The 18,506-nt window shown below is 34.4% G+C and overlaps 1 protein-coding gene and 1 non-coding gene across 3 annotated transcripts in view; one reads left to right on the top strand and one right to left on the bottom strand.

Annotated features, from left to right (window-relative positions):
- LOC106673401 (SCY1-like protein 2) overlaps nt 1-18,506 on the top strand; it is a 456,897-nt gene that overhangs the window by 270,137 nt on the left and 168,254 nt on the right. The gene's annotated exons all lie outside the window — the stretch shown is intronic.
- On the bottom strand, nt 16,158-16,230 carry Trnah-aug. The gene has a single exon. It is a non-coding gene; the product is annotated as a tRNA-His (tRNA).

Here is an 18,506-nt window from a genome sequence, read left to right as displayed (position 1 = left end):
TATGACATCGTGAAAAAAGATAATATTTTTCTAAAACCTACGTCACACCGCATCTCACCACCTCCAAGTAACCATCAAATAACTTCACTAAACACCACATTTTGTTTATCGTGCGCACTGTAACCACGACAGACAAGAATGACATCTACACGGAAAACCAACACATTGAGCCCTGAAGATGATCTCAATAAAGATCGAAACGTTGGCCCGATGAAGAAAATGTTTTTCTAAAACCTACGTCACACCAGACCGTATCTCAGGACCCCCATACAATGAAAATGTTGGTTCAGTCGAATCAGTGTTAAACTAAAATAAATGATTTTATCAATTAATGATACATAAAATTATGAAGGTTTATTAGAAACTTAATTTAATAATTTATGGTTTTAACAGAACTTTTCATTGAATTCTGTTGAACGATGGCAAATACAGTGACTAAATGTAGCTAAGCATAAAAAAGTTTTATAATTTTAATAATTACATAATCAATATTTAAATGTAGACGTTTCTCAAAGTTTTTTAAAACTAAATTCGGAACCGTTTAAAATAAGAACACAATTTGACTATTTAAAAATGAAATAAAACTAATAAAATTACGAGTAAGTTTTTACTAATTAAAGTAAAAACGAAGAAAGGCAAAAAAATAGGTAAATAATTAAATATTACATTACGAAAAACTATTTACACTAATAAACAGTAAATAAATAATTAAGTGTTAAAACGTTTTGTTAATTGTTACTTATTATTTTAAGTCCCTATTCTCTTATATGTTTGATATAGAGTTAAAAGTTTATTTGAATATAGAATGTAAGCATAAAGTTAATGTATATTTCATATTAACATGCCTTACCACCATAAATAAATATATAAGTCTGGTGTGAAAGCGGTTATGTGTGTGTGTGTGTGTGTGTGTGCGTGAGAGAGAGAGAGAGAGAGAGAGAGAGAGAGAGAGAGAGAGAGAGAGAGNGAGAGAGTGAGATTGAAACAAATTTATTTTAATAGAATCGACAATAAGGGGGCTGGACTATGTTAAACCTGCACGACCGATCAGTCATGCCGATTTTAATATATTTAAGCGCCTATTATGAGAAAAATTTCTAGTTAATTATATTATTTTATACAGTCAACCGAAATTGAGGGCTGTTATAACTGTTACGTAGTACACTTCAAATGAAGACGTATGTTTATGAAGTTGGCATGTATAACCGTGAGTAGTTCTAGAACTTCTTGTCCATTAGGGTCAACATGGCTGCAAACTCTCCTGCAAAACGTTCTTTTCGGTAATGTGATAGGAAATTTATCTATTATTTTAGAGTTTTGTTCTGCCTCTTTGCACGATCAATTTACCCAGTTCAATTTCGGAGATCAGAATATTCCAAGTCCTGGGAATCCAACTGTGTACGTGACAAACGAGCTTCTCATGTTTTAATGGTTTCTAACACTGCATTCTCTCCCGTGTAACAGCATTTATCGCCTCAAGGAAAAAAGCTATTCCATAGCTGATTGTATCGTTCATCACATTCTTATTCAGAAAATTAAAAACTAAGAAAAATATAATTAATAGAATGATGGAGTGAGTGCGGTGTTCAATCTTTAAAAAAAAAGGTTCCTACTCACAGTAAGTAACCACACTAAGTTTCTTATTGTGAGTAGAAACTATCTTTTTTAAAAAGGATTAAAATATAATTAATTAATTATGATAATCGTAGGTACTATATATCGTATATTATGTACTATGTAAAGCTTTATTTGGACATTGGATTATTTTAAAACGAAGTTTTACCAAATCGAAATCTTTTTATAATAGTCAGTTTTTGATAAATTTTCAAATGATCTAAACGTTTTAAAAATTAACCCAAGACGACTTTATTAGTTCTATTCTCATAAATATACTTTTACTTGATTGATCATTTAATTGTACAGTTATTTTCTAACATAATATTCTCAACAAAATTTGTTTAAGTAGAAATAAACATATTAAACTTTTTTATCATCTGTCATGAATCAATTGATTTCTAAGTTTAGATTAATTATCGAAGGAGTGCTGAACTACTGTAAGCAGTTTGATCAGGGTTTGACCAGTTCTGTTATTTGACAGATCAACATCAATCGGCTTACACAGGCTTGATCAGAATTGTTTGATTTAATTAGTTTTACTCTCAAAGTTGAGCAGTTTGTAGAAAATATGCCCAAATAAAATAATCGATCCATTTGATCAAACTACTGTATATTTCCATCATGATTTTATGTACGTATTCTTCTCCCAAGGTGTGACAGGGAAAGTAAAAGTCAGCTTATTTCTCATTCAGAGACTTTTCCGTCTGAATCTTTTATACGACATAACAAATCCACGGTGTTTTATTCATGGACAGGGTCGCGGGAGAGTAAAAGATGCTCTTTGTTCTCTTGAATATCTGTTACGAGTGTTTTTCAATAGACGAGCGTTTACAAAGATATGAAAATAGACCAGGACGAGAAACCCAATGGGTAGGTTTCAAATTAATGTAGGATCAATTTGTTATAAAAGTACACTTTGATACATTTCCAACCATCTATTAGCAGTTACGTGCAATAGAATTGTTGAAAAGTAAAAACCTTCAGTTTTATAAAATCTACAGAAAAGAAAAAATATGAGAGCTTAACACAAAGGATTTTCAACCAATTTTCATATTCCATCAACCACGCTTATTGCATTTCTACTTGCAAATTTATTTTTAGATTTGTTTTGAAAAACTATGCCATTATTTTATCGGATATTTGTGGAATGCATTAATTAAACGCTCTTTGTTCAATTTTTTTTCTGGTTACACAACAGACAACTAAAGAATCGATTCTTTTTAAATTTTTGAACACACACACGATGTCAAATTGACGTTTTGTGCAGCCTGTACAAAACCAATCAGTTGTAATAAAATCTATTTAAAAAAAATGATTTGATTGATAAAAGCATAAAAGAAGAGAATTCAAATGTCTATTTCTCTATGTAATTTTGCTGTCATTACAATGGTTCCATCTGTTACTGACTTATTTCTGTCACAATTGTTCAAATTTTCCTTTCCTTTTGTGACATTTTACAAATAATTTGAATCGAATGAGACAAATAAATTGCTTCACCATGAGTAAAGTATTAAAAAAAATTTTACTTTATAATTTTAAACTAATACAAAGGGTAGCAACATACTTGTCTTTTTATTGTTTTTTTTTTTTTTCGGGGGAACATTGAAGTCATTTCCGCCCCTTCTCATTGTTATTACCGAAGGGCTATTCGATATTCCGCCATTAGACCTTTCATTAATTACACACACGCTGTTTCAATTATTTATAACTAAAAACGCATATACTTAGTTTAATATACACGAATAAACACATATATACTCATTTACACTAAGAAATGGAACAGGAGAAGCAACAATTGACTCCAATCACGAGTACCAACTTTATGTAAGGGGTGAGCATATTCGCTCCCTGTGAAAAGCCAAGGCGATTCGATCACTGAGCATCCTTTCTCATCAAACAGGGACCTGCACGGGTAATGACCTAAAAGAAGGTGTTTATATATCACTCGGGTATGGCTTATCCCCAATAGGGTTAGCGCGATCCTTTCTTTTTAATTCACACTCTGAGAGATGCGGAATGGGTCTCGAAGCAGCGATACCAGTTTGTTAATCTCAAGAAGTTCCGAACTTCACGGACATTGTGAGTTTGGGTGAAGTTCAATATAGCCTCAGTCTTGCCTGGGTGAATATGCAGGTCATTTTTTCGATCAATTACATAGCCAAGGTACCGCAGCTCTGGTCTATAAATTTGTGTTTTGTCCCAGTTGAGTGTTAATCCCGCATCACAAAGCCGTTTCATCACTAAAATTAAAGTTTTCATATGGTCTTGGAATTCTTGTGTCGACTACATCGTCCAAGTACACAAATATCTCCGGGTCCAGCTTAGGATCTAAAACGAGTAGAAAAAGAGTCAATAAGACGTTGCCACGTGGTAGGCGCATTATGCAACCAAAAGGGCATGGCAAATTGTAAATGCTCCGGGTACAGTGAAGGCAAACATCTCACGGCCGTCAGGCTCAACCTTCAACTGCCAATAAGCGGATTTCCAGTCAAACGATAATAAATATCTGGCGTCTCCAAGTTTTCCTAAAATGTGGCGTACATACGGTAGAGGGTGGACATCCCTTTTCAAAAAGACATTCAGCATTCGGAAATCAACACAAAATCTCCAACTACCTTCAGATTTCCACACCAATACCACTGGAGAAGACAACGGACCTGAAAAAAGTTCCACCAATACTTCTTTTAAAGTTTTGTTCAGCTGTCAAATAATAATTGTTTGAAACGCAGGGGAGACTGGATTGACGTCTGTTTCATACGATTACTTTTCCAGTATCAATGAAGTGTTGTACCAAGTCCGTCTCTTTCGGAACATTAGCAGAATCGGACTGCCAATAAAACAAGTTTTGCTTCAAGTTCAAGAGCAAGTTCTGCCCTTTCCACTAGTTCAGCGGAAACATTTACCTCCGGAGTCACCTCGTCAATAAACATCCAAGGCATATTTTTCAGGCCAAGTACAATACTCAATGATTCCCAGAAATCGATTCCTAAGTTAAGCGAGTTCACTGAAGACGGGAATTAAAAAGTTCAATTACTTTCACTCTGCCAGCTAGTGAATCTCCATTTTGCCCAACACATCGCATTTATTGCCATTTGTAGGTGCTACATCCAGGTTATCTTTTTTATGATTCTTTAATCCCAAATTGCTTAATCTTTTTCATTCTAGTGATCCAATCTCGGAAGTCTAAAGAAATTAATTTCAAAAAGCCCGTAAATTAAGTCACCTATCTCGTTTTTCTCTTAGTTTCACAATTGTTCTCGACGGTTGGCATCATAAAACCCTTTTACAACTGCCACTCATTCACGGCATTCTCGATCTGATGTAAACATAGAAAGTCTGCTCGAATCTTGTCCACTTAAGTTCGTTGACTCTTGGCGTTTTCCGACGGCTGTACGTTTTCCTTATGTTTCTTTTCACAGTTGGTACATGGTTTCACAAGACGCTGTCGGCAGCTTTATAAGTGTGACCTATGTTGTCGCAGTTCCAATATCTAACGGGTGATGGTCAGGTAAGCCACCCCTCCCGATGAGCTGATCGGTACATCACGTTTTGCCAACGTACTAAATGGATTTGCCCTAATTACTCTCCTCTTGACCCGCGATAGGCAGTTCTGCTTCCATCATACTTCTTGTGTGAAGGCGGTTGTGTGTATGTGTGTGTGAGAGAGAGAGAGAGAGAGAGAGANAAATCATATTCCGGTGTTTTCATTCATTTTCTACCAAACCATTAACATTATTTTTTTAAATAACAACTAATTAATTTTTAATCACAGTTAATTTGGTTTATATTAAAATAAGTATGTTTTAATTAATATAACGACAATAATACATGTAGTTTGAATAAAAATATGAGTGTCCGGTTCTTTTGTCTTCGACTGTACTCGATGGGACCCGACGAAAATCTGGAGAGTGGGGATCGCAGAGCGTCGGGTAGGTTAGCGTGGCATAGCATCGGGTAGATGTTCACGCGGGTAATGCAACCTTATGGAAAATCGGAGTTTGGATTTGCGTCGGGTAGCATCGGGTAGATGTGCACGGGGGTAATGCAACCTTATGGAAAATCGGAGTTTGGATTTGCGTCGGGTCGCATCGGGTAGCGTCGCATGGCGTAGCTTTGGGTAAGTGTGTTTCTGGCTTGAATCTTGCTCATTTAGGTTCGTTGACTCTTCGTAACGGTGTGCTATCGTAGATTCGGGGGAAATAAAGCTCGATGTTTTCCCTTAACATTTCGACCGTTCATAGAAAGCTTTTGTTTATTAGGCCCTGAGTATGAGAGACGGGAGAAACAGGGATTCCATTTTTGCAATGTATAAAGGGAGGCTCTCATCCGTGCCTTGAGTTCGGTGAACAATTTCCTCCCAGAGTTGGTGCTCATAGTTCACATCAAGAATCGTTTTTCTGAGCTTTGTCACCAGTTCAACACATGACGTAATAGAGCGTCTCTTCGACCTATACCACACTAAAGCCGTCTCTTTTCTGATTTTATTTAACAAACCAGTTTTCTGTACAGCAATTTTTTGGACATATAACATGGTAATTTACTAAAAAATTAAAATTGAGCGTAAAAGGAAAAATTGTCGCTTGTTGGTAACGTTTTATTCTTTTCACATAATATAAAGAGGTAGGTTCGCAAAGACTTAAGAAAAGAGGCTTTTCCATGGGGTAGAAAATTTCTTGTTCTCGTTTTCTCTGCCGTTGGACCTGTCCTCGTTTTCTCTCCTATTTCAATATTTCATGACGAGTTAAGAATTTTTTTCAATTTGTCACATGGAAAGGAGACACCCTTGAAAGGTTGTCATTATTTCGAGTGCAAATTGTAATAGTGGGACAAATGAATAGCAGTCCATTATTCCGTTTTTCACTCTTTACTCTTATAAACAGATGACTTCTTCAATAATACTTTATATATTTGTAAATATATGAACTACAAAAGAAGTATATATTCCTATAAGTATTCAGAAATCGTGAGATGCGGTCTGGTGTGATGTAGGTTTCACAAAAACATTTACTTTATCGGGCCAATGTTTCGATCTTTATTGAGATCATCTTCAGGGCCTGGGATTTACAAACATTTTTTACAATTAACAAATATATTTAGGAATGTAAACAATGTTTGTAAATCCCAGGCCCTGAAGATGATCTCAATAAAGATCGAAACGTTGGCACGATAAAGAAAATGTTTTTCTGAAACCTACATCTACACCAGACCGCATCTCCGATTTCTGAATAATTATCGATTAACGGTCACTAATCACCACACATATTCCTATAAGTTTATAAGAGTACTCAAAATATCCGCCAAAGCATAATTCTTCAAATATATTACTGTACCTGAAAAATTATATCATGTAATTACAAATGATATCAATAAAAATATGTTTCTTAGTGGTTGTTTCATAATTTGTTGAAGTCGTAAGGAGAGGTGAAGAAAAAGGTAATTTAGAAAACCACATTTTTTATTGTTTTGTAAGACGTTTAGACCTTTATTCGGGTCATCTTCAGTGCCTGGATAAATTATAAATCATATGTTGACTGGGAAAAATAAAATAAGATATAAATATAATAATATGAAATACCTGGTTCAAAATTTATATTTACATCTTAAATTAAAACTAATATAATTTGTAATTTACCCAGGCTCTGAAGACGACCCGAATAAATGTCGAAACGTCGTCGAAAAAATAAAAAAGGTGTTTTTCTAAATTACCTCATTTTCGACCGCTCTTCACGACTTCAACATATTATCAATAAAAATCATTTAATGCTTAACAGGTACTATAATAACAGTAGTAGCCATATTAATAAGAGAAAACGTACCGGTACATGATGTGAGGATAAACACAGAAATACAGGCGATCGCAGCGAGGATAGCGGCGCCGATGANTCGAGCATGGTAGCGAGTTTCAGAGTCCCCTGTTCCGCTTTTTAGGGGAAATTGGGGTTTTTTATTGTATATAGTATGTCTTATGTGTTATGTGTCTATATGTTTTGTATTTATTAGCGTGAATGGCGAGGGGGGAGGGTGAATATAACGTCATCATCTCCCCTCGAACGATGAAAGCGGGTGAGTGTGTGTTCGGGGTCGATGGCGGAATATTTATAAAAGTACCCCATCGACCCCAATCTAGTTTAGTTTAAGTGTAGGTCGGTGGAGGAATATCAAGTACTCCACCGACCTAACGGAATGAGTGTACTGTATGGATGTATTTATGTGTATGAATGTATTTATTTGTATGAACGTGTACAGAATATAGACTTAGTGGGGGCTGAAATGACCTAGATGTCGGAAGCCCCGGAAAAAAAAAAAATAAATAAATAAATAAAATAAATAACAGTATGAAACACCATTAAAAATTTTATTTTAATAATTTTATATTAAGGAGTACATGAATTAAGTAAATAAAATAACCATTGCTTAAGGAATAATTAATCATTGTTTTTGTACATCTTTTATTATTTTATGTTGTTTGATTTTTGTAGCATATGATACTATTTTGGTAACAAGATAAAATATAATTAGTTTACTGTGGCTGTTAATTATAAAATTTATGGAGCATATTCAAAACAAATTGATCAATGTGTTAAGTGGATCAAACCTAACAGGGCATTTCCCCGGGATCAGACACAAAGGTTTACACACGAATGAGCATTTATAGATTTTTCTTGTATATACAGGTTCCTAACGTGTTTTATTGCCGTGACTAACTCCCGTTTGTTATAAGGTTATAACCAGGAGCTGTTTTCAGTGCTTTCGCCCTGGATTTTCACACCCTCTATCTTATCGCACCAATTTACCGAAAAAGTTTTTTCTTTCTCCCAGTCAAAAATAAACGCGTTTACCAATGCATTTGGTTTTAATGTTGAGAAGAAAATATGAAATCGTATATATCTGCTGGTTCTATGTGCAATCTCGTATCAGTAATTAAATTGCCGATGCGTCAAAATAATTAAAGCCGTGTAGATGCTCATATCCCATGCTCTGAAACTGACATTGCGGTAAGATTCAACGCTCTGTTAATCAATTCTGTTTGTGGAATGTATAATTAAATTTTTTCTTTAGCTTAGTAACATGTGACATCAAAATTAATAGCTAACTTCGTACTGTTCTTAAAAGTGATTTCATTTCTAACACAAATAGACAGATATTTACACAAAGATTAGTTCAATAGTAGACTATTATTTAATAGATCTATTACAAAAACTGTCACATAACTACATGTAACCAATAACTAAACTACAAACATGTATATGTAATATAAACATACATTTTTCTGCATATTTATATATAAATTGGCACAGTATGAACTGGAAGACTTGGACAGATTGAGAATTTAAAAAAGAAAGCAGCCTTATGTGATTTTGCCGGAGAAATTAAATTTTCCGACAGAAGAAGAAAAGGTTCAAATTAATTCTTTTCTCTGGTTTCAAAGGGATAAAATGTTTATGTCTGAGTCGATATGTTCTTTTTTGCCCCTTTGTTTGTCACTTCACTGGATTTTTATTTACCACTTTTGGATCAGTAGAATTTCGGGAAAGTAATTAAAAGAGAAAAGCCATATAAAGAACAAAAAAGCCCATAAACAAATGCAGGCTCATTTATTGGAAAATAAAATGGTTTATAATTATTGTTCCAGAAATTCAGGGGAAATTTTGTTCCATTTATACTTAGGTTCAACTTACTTCTGTACGCTTGTTTTTCTGAAAAATTACTCTACCTCATATAATAATAATAATAATAAGTGTGTGGTGTTTAGTGACCGTTAGTTAATGATTATTTGAAGGGCGTGAGATGGGGTCTGGTGTAACGTAAGTTTTAGAAAAACATTTTCTTTATCGAGCCAACGTTTCAATCTTTTTTGCGATCATCTTCAGGGCTCAAAGTGTTTGTTTTCCGTGCAGATGTGTCATTCTTGTGTGTCGTGTTGAGAGTGCTACAACAGACAGGACACAGACGAATGACACATCTACACGGAAAACAAACACTTTGAGCCCTGAAGATGATCTCAATAGAGATCGAAAGGTTGGCACGACAAAGAAAATGTTTTTCTAAACCTTCGTCACACCAGACCGCATCTCACGATCTCCAAATAATCAATAATAATAAGAGCGGGGTTTATAAGCATTAACTCCGGTTTTACATGTCACACCTGCATGACCGATCTGTGATGAAAAGTTTAATCTCTTTTTTACTTAAAAAATGTACTTTAAGACCGCCTTCCTTTAACATTAGACGAACTACACACGCCCCTCGCTCTTGTGGTTTTTCCCGCGGGGGGGAGATTTTTTGACTAAGAATTCCTAATTGTACAGGTCATACCTTCTTCATACTTTCTTTTTGCAAATTGGACTCGGGAGTCACTCAGTACGTCCTCGGTCCGCTACTTTAATCAATATTTGTTGATATCCGTTTCCCATTTAGTCACCACTTTCTTAATATACTCTGATTACACTCCCTCTAACTCAGACCTCGTTATAGCTCAACCGGACCCTCCAAACATTCCATTGAAAATAATGATTCTAAAACTGGCGAACCTAAACACCACAAAGTACCAAAACATGATCTTCACACTCTGCCTCGCCACACTACCTCTGGTCTACTATAACCTTTACCCTCTTCCTAACAAAAACGTCTTTCCCCTACCTAGGGCTGTGTCTAAACAAACGATAAAACTAGAATCCCTATACTCGACTAGACCCGAAAAGGATAGATCTGAAAGGAAGATATTACTTAAAGGATTCTACACAACTGATCCGAACTCTTATTTGACCTCAAAATATTCATGACGAATATGGGCATACGGCATGTACCTGTGTGGTTCACCCAAACATTTCCAATCTCCACAGAACCTAGAACTTACAATCATCTCCCCTTTTGATCTATCCTCAACGCCGCTATGTTTTGTGGGGCTGAATCTTGCATAATAAAAAAAAATATATACAATGTAAGTAGAATAAAATATTTTACAAAAAGTTTTTCTCGTATGGAACTAACTGAACTATTTATAATGTACGAGAAGCTTTCGTTTTCTTGTACAACAACAATAATTATCAGGCATTATTAAGAGATTAAATTTAAAATAATCAGAATTAAACAAATGAAATTATATATACCTTAAATTTCTCGCTCTTGCACAAAATTAAAATTTAATATATACTTCTGGCAGTACACTCCTTTCAGGAATAACTAGGGTCCTCCTCCAATGTATTTACGCTGACCGTCCCCTCTATTCTATCTTAAGTACGGTCATCACACTTTCTAACCATACGATCTTATACGATTTAAATGTATCTTTTTAAAATGAATTTGTAAAATCCAGCAAAAAATTCCACATAAACATCCAACCTCATTATAATCCCAAAATACAACTATTTTTCCTCCAAACCCCTGCTCTCACAGAATGCCAATGATTAATTGACGATTTTTAATTTATCAATGTTTACACAGATTATTATTATTATTGTTAATTTGTAAGGGCGTTTTAATGGCTAAGATCATTTCACGCCCTTCTATCTCAGGTTAGTTACATTCCTTCTGAATGCTATGAAGCTCTGACTCCAAACATTCACTCATAAACTAATTTTTTCCTATTGCCATCCAAAGCTTTAATTTATCCTTTTAAAATTGTTAATTGGGAAGGTCAATTGTGTGCAAAAATGCCATTTTAAATTATAAAATTTATTCCTGTTCTTTAATTAGAATTTAAAATTTTTATTACATAACATTTCACATAGGCTTGTATTGCCAATAATAATAATGGAGTCGGACTAGGAATAGTCTCAGCATGAGTAGGTCCTCGTTACTTTCCTTTCATTCAAATATGATAAATAAACTAATGATACTTAACAATAATAAGAAATACAACAACAGGAACACTATTTTTTGGGGGAGCTATCTTTCTTATTTACATTGCGATTTTGGGCATTCTAGTTTATTTCTAAGATATTTCTTGGTTTTTGTTACACTTTTTTATGAGGTAGCTATCTTTCTTATTTGAATTGCAATTTTGGGCATTGTAGTTTATTTCTAGTATACTTTTTTTGTTACTGTTTTATGGAGCTATCTTTCTTATTAAAATTGCGATTTTAAGCATTGTATTTTATTTCAAGTATACTTCTTTTTTTGTGGGAGCTATCATTCTTATTTAAATTGCGATTTTGGTCATTATAGTTTATTTTTAGTATATTTCTTTTTTCTTTGTTACACTTTATTTTTAGGGAGCTATCTTTCATATTTAAATTGCGATTTTAAGCATTGTATTTATTTCAAGTATATTTGTTGTTTTCTTCGTTAGAATTTTTTTTTTTTTTTTGTGGGAGCTATCTTTCTTATTTAATTTGCAATTTTGGGCACTGTAGTTTATTTCCAGTATACTTCTTTTACTGTTTTATGGAGCTATCTTTCTTATTAAAATTGCGATTTTAAGCATTGTATTGTATTTCAAGTATACTTCTTTTTTTGTGGGAGCTATCATTCTTATTTAAATTGCGATTTTGGTCATTATAGTTTATTTTTAGTATATTTATTTTTTCTTTGTTACACTTTATTTTTAGGGAGCTATCTTTCTTATTTAAATTGTGATTTTAAGCATTGTATTTATTTCAAGTATATTTGTTGTTTTCTTCGTTAGAATTTTTTTTTAGGGAGCTATCTTTCTTATTTAATTTGCAATTTTGGGCATTCTAGTTTATTTCTAGTATACTTTTTTTGTTACTGTTTTATGGAGCTATCTTTCTTATTAAAATTGCGATTTTAAGCATAGTATTTTATTACAAGTATATTTGTTTTTGTTTTTTTGTTAGAATTTTTTTTTGTGGGAGCTATCATTCTTATTTAATTTGCGATTTTGGGCATTGTAGTTTATATCTAGTATACTTTTTTTTACTTTTTATGGAGCTATCTTTCTTATTAAAATTGCGATTTTTGGCATTGTAGTTAGTTTCTAGCATATTTATTTTTTTTATTACACTTTTTTTTTAAGGAGTTATCTTTCTTATTTTAAGAAAGAATTTCTTTATTAAGAAAGATAGCTCCCTCAAAAAAGAAATATACTAGAAATAATAGAAATTGACTACAATGCCCAAAATCGTAATTTAATTTCTTATTTAAATTTCGATTTTGAGCATTGCAGTTTATTACCCCGCAATTTGTATTTTCTTCTATTTCATTTTTCCGCTCCGGCAGCCTCAAAAATTCCCTCACGCAGAACTCCCATTCAAATATTAGCAGACCACAGATTATTATTATTATATCTACTAACTAATATATAAAACTGCGCAAAATATAACTACGAGAAACATATTAGTTTTAACAGTTTTAAGATATTATTTAATTCCTCAATAGATTAAAGTGTACATTTTATTGTTAATACTTAATAAACGTTCAACATCTATAGAATGGCTTTCTAATTATTTATTTACAACGGAACGCGACTCTAAAAACTAAGTTAAATGCACTTGTCCTGTAACTGAAGCTTATATCAAAGGGATGGATGTGACATGGCCTTTCGGAGCTTGTATCTCAGAAGGGTGTAGATATTTTCAATAGTGATCGAACAAAGCCCTAGAGAAGGCGGCTGAATCTTTTTATAGTATCCTCTGCCCGCTCAGGACATATTTTACGCGATATTTTTATTAGTCATTTTAGGAGAAAACATACCGATTCGGTGTGGGAGAGATCGCTATCGATCCGAGATAGCTTGACCTTATGTTTTTTTTTCTGATAATGTCTGGAAAGTCTGATGAGGTTTCTGGCTGGCCACCTCGGGTGATTTGTAACAAGGATGAAGGCGGAAAGAAGAGCTGCGGTAAACCACCTGGCTCATTGGGATTAGAAAGGAACGAAGGGGAAAAAAATTGTTTTTACGGATCAGAAGACCGCAAGGGGTGCCTTTTCGGCTGATATCAATGACACCCACCGGATTCGTACTTTCAACAGATATAAAAAATAACACGTGGACAACGTTATACACTTTTAGCATATCCAATGCTAATAGCCCTAGGAGATTTACTTTTTTCTATTTCATCTTGATAAATTATAAACGTAAAGATAAAATAATAGAAATCCTTTCATCGAGTTGTCTACAAGTTTTGATAACAATGTCAAAAAAAGTTTAAATTGAGACTATCTGAAAGACGCTTATGTTCGTTAAACAATTTGTTTAGAATTATAAAGTATTTTTGGCTTCACTCGTTGGATTTTCGTCTACTTTCTAATAAATATTTAAGCCATGCTAGTGGTAGTTATTTGCATAAAAAAAGAAGTGATAAAAGTTTAATTAATTAAATATTTGATATATTAAGAAAAACTAAAGGTGATAAAACCGACAGTCAAACCTTTGGTCCCTGAAATTTTCAGAAAGAAAGAATTATACTTACATTAAGGATAGGCCATACCCGTCTAACACATGTACATGTCCTCAACGGCAAGAGTGCGAGGAAATGCGCCATGTGTGGCGCAATTGTAACAGTATGACATATTTTAGAAGAATGCGAACAACTAGCGCCGCACAGAGCACGTTGTGGCCTTTCCAATATCATAACAAAAGTACTTAAGTACAACAATGATTATAAACTAAAGGTCATTGATTACCTAAAATTAATCAATGCTTATATCTATATATAACCCACTACTCATGGTATATCACCCCTATTTGTATGAAAGTATTTATTTGCGTGAATGTCGAAGTATGCATTGGCTTGACTGTGACGAATGTCCAGGCCCACCAAATTAGTATAGGTATGTTATATATTTGTGGTATGATGTGAGGGACGGGTCATTGGCATTTCGTTGGTACTATACTTCCGAAGTGTAGGGGCTTGTCCAGAATGAATGTATTTATTAGCGTGAGAGGTGATTCGTGAAAGGGCGTGGCTGTCGAGGAATGTCGAGTACTCCACAGGCCCGTCAAACAATTTAGGATAGGTTATGGTATGAGTGGAATTAGTAAATACCGTTGAATGTATTTATTAGTGTGAAAGCAAGGAGGCCACAAGATCAAGATAATCTTCCGACCTCCAATTTAGTTGTAGTGTAGGTTAGTAAATTAGTATGAATATGAATTATGAAAATGTGTATAAATATTATATCTATGTATTTTAATTATCACGTGTGGGAGGGTAACAACAAACAAGATAACAAATCTTCTATTACGTGAATCGGAAGGCAACAGTCGTTTAGTTGAGGCATAAGAAGGCTCAGAAAAGAATGCACACTTAAGATAGCTAAGAAATCAAATGTGAGAAGGCTTTATATGTGGGGCGCCGGCGATGAATCTGGTAGGTAACCAGCAAAAAAAAGAGAGAGAGAAAGAGAGAGAGAGAGAGAGAGAGAGAGAGAGAGAGAGAGAGAGAGAGAGAGAGATGATAGATTGAACAATTTATTTTAGCTCACAAAATTAGGTCTCGTGGAGCTAACTTATATTTTACGAGCAGAAAGTGTGGGAGGGTGAGAGAAAGAGTGAAACAGAAAAGAATGGAATACTTGTACGAAATAAAATTCTTCGCAATAAATCATCATAATTTTTTGGGGGTAATTTCCCAAAAAAGTACGTATATTCTAGGTTAATTCAGCCAAACCCTGCTTGGTTAATCTTTAGGACACTATTTTATTAAACGGCGCAAATAGTACAAATAAGTCTAAATAGAGTGGTTAATTGATAATGCCAATTTCAAAATATATTTTAAAAAATACAAGGACTGCAAAAACAGCCTTGGAAGAGTTGTTAATGGAGATATCAGCTAAGACCTGCCTCATAAGATGGTGTTCTTAGCTGTGGGATGAATTTTAAAATTAAATATTTACTTCAAGGGAGAAGAGGCTTCATTGTTAGGAGCAAAGTAGGGTCGGCAATATATAAACACAGGACCCCGAGTTTTAAGGGGTGCAGTGTATTCAGCTCATTAATATTCAGGCTGCGGCTTGCTCTACTCTTCCTCGCATCATTCCTAAGTACCGAGCGGCTCGTTAAACTTTTTTTATCCTGAACCAGGTGAAATTACAATTTGAGATAGGATTATTGTTTACTAATAAACCTTTGAAGAAGTCTTAATCCTTTTGCTAACGGACGAGCTCGTTCCAGAGTTAAACGATTTAATCTTAAGTGGAGATGGGAAAGTCTCCCTTTGAGAAACTGGAAACACCTGAGGGTACTTGTTATTAAAGCTGAATAATTTCCCCTTTTTGTATTACAGAAAGGACTTCTTTGCTGTCACATATCTATTGCCGTTTTGACAAAATGTACATTTTCTTTTAACAATTTCAACAATAATTTGGCATCACTGTATTTTTAATTGTTTATTGGTTGCAAATATTTTGTTGAATCACTTCAGATTTAAGTGATTTATTCTTGTATAAAATGAGTAGAATTTGTTGGATGGGCAGTAGTTCAAATCACATAAAATCGTAAATAACCCCATTAACAAAACCACACAAATTCCCCTGTGCTAAAATCTTTGATTTTAAAAGTTTAATTCCCGTATTCGAGTCTGAAAACTTAATGCCTAATAATTAATTAAGGTTTTTAGTTGAGATAGAAAAGTCAGTGACACGAGCGGGATTCGAACCCACGACCTTCGGCTTCATACGCCACTACTCTACCACTTGAGCTATCGTGACTTTGAGCCCTCGGGCACTAAGTTCCCATCTCAACCCCACCTTTTGAATTGTCCCTCCTTTTTGCCATTTTTCAAATTTCCTGTAATCATGATTCGATTCTCGGCGACAAATGAAATGGGCACGGAGTGAAGATACACTTAATTAAATTCAGCAGTTTTCGTGGTCCGCTGGACCAATTAATATCTTTCAATTAATTAAGGTTTTTAGTTGAGATAAATTCAATCTCATCAATTCAAAAGGTGGGGTTGAGATGGGAAGTTAGTGTCCGCGTGAATCAAGGTCACGATAGCTAGAGCAGCGGCGTATCTAGCCGAAGGTCGTGGGTTCGAATCCCGCTCGTGACATTGATTTTTTATCTCAACTAAAAAGCTTAATTAATCGAAAGATATTAATTTGTCGAGCGGACCACAAAAACTAGTGAACTTAATTCCAAACCATCAATTTTGATGCCGATCTCTCCATTCTACTGTTCAGCAGTGCAGATTAGTCGATACGATATCACCATCTCTAGAAAATTTTGCTCAGCCGGATTTTCGGACTTTTCTAAACCCTTCTATCGCGTTTGGCACCCGAGTCTCTTTTAATCCTAGACCTGTACACCATTCGACATACTCTACCTTTGACATGCCCACACATACAAATACACAATTCACAACCGACACTGATAACAACGGAATCTTATCAACACACTTCCATCTGTCCTTGCCGCAGAAGCAGCACAACATCTGAACCCCATTACCTACTGGTGAACTCGGTGGCGGATCAAGTTGAACGAGCAAAAAAGCCAACAAGTTTCGTTCACTCTGAAATGTCAAACCTGCCCACTTGTGATATTAACGGAAAGATAAAACCACCATCCAACCAAGACCTTTGGGAAGTAATGGGTTTTACCTAGACAGCAACTTACATGAAACTCACATACAACATTAAAACGATAACAACTTAACAAAAGATATGATCTACTCAGACATCTGAGGGGGCGAAAATCAATACTAAGCATACATAACCAACTAACCGCTTACACGCATCAGACTTATTTGAACTTGAGTAGAAATGTAGGGCTCAGCCAAATCATAAAATATCCTACGAATTCAGGCGTTTCAATCTAGAGTTTTCCTTCGTATCTTTATACGTCATCAATCAAATGATCCGTTAACAACGATTAAAATCCTATTCGTGTAGGATGTTATCGTTACACACTTCTTCAATTTCCACCCTAAACTATTAGCCCACACTTTTTCCTCAACATCACATTCTTACAATCCTCCAAACCTTTAAACGACGATGGCCCCCGACCAGTCTATCTTAACCCACCAATTCAAATAAAAGAGATATCCAACTTTGGTACTACCACTTGGTCTGACAGATGTACTTGATTTGTATATAACTATATTAAACTGCTCAAAAATGAAAAAAAAAATTGTAACTTATTCCATTAATTTCAATTAAATTAACCGATATATCCTTGTTAGTTTGATAAAACAAAATTGAAAATACAAACCAAAAACAAACAAATGTTAATCCTCATTTGTAATGACGGATTTACTTAAAAACAGTAAACATTAAGATTACTCATTTTTGTGTGGTGTTTAGTGACCGTTGGTTAATGATTATTTGGAGATCGTGAGATGTAGTCTGGTGTAACGTAGGTTTCAGAAAAACATTTTCTTTATCGTGCCAACATTTCAGTCTTTCTTGAGATCATCTTTGAGCTCTGAAGATGATCTCATAAAGATCGAAACGTTGGCACGATAAAAAATATGTTTTTCTAAAACCTACGTCACACCAGACCGCATCTCACGATCTCTGAATAATCATCAACTAACGGTCACTAATCACCACACAGTTAATTATTAAATTAATCCATATTTGTTTAGGGGTATAATTGACTATATTACTTATTCCAATTAATTATTCTCAAGGGGGAAGTCGTTGACCGAAGCTCAAGCAGACCTGGTGATAAGAGCTAAACTGACTATGGCAAATATCCACCATTGATTGTTGAAATGTGGTGGGAAAACAGAGCTGTTAACTGTTAACTACTTATTTTCCAAAAGAGGCGAGAAAGGAGAGTTTCAAACTTAGTGCTAGTCCCTTAAAAACTGCATATTAATCCATGTACGTTTAGCAGTCACAATTTAACATACTAATTAAAATGAAATTTGAAAAATGGCAAAAAGAAGGAAAATTCGAACGGTTGTAGGTAGAGAGTTGGTGTCCGAGGGGATAGAAGTCACGATAGCTTAACCTGTAACCAAATATGGCTTATTGCTAGT

Source organism: Cimex lectularius, unplaced genomic scaffold (genome assembly GCF_000648675.2).
Source record: "Cimex lectularius strain Harlan isolate CLEC.00 unplaced genomic scaffold, Clec_2.1 scaffold123, whole genome shotgun sequence".
NCBI classification, from domain to species: domain Eukaryota; kingdom Metazoa; phylum Arthropoda; class Insecta; order Hemiptera; family Cimicidae; genus Cimex; species Cimex lectularius.
The sequence above is the reverse complement of the archived record's forward strand: the minus strand, read 5'-3'. Positions and strand labels throughout refer to the sequence as shown.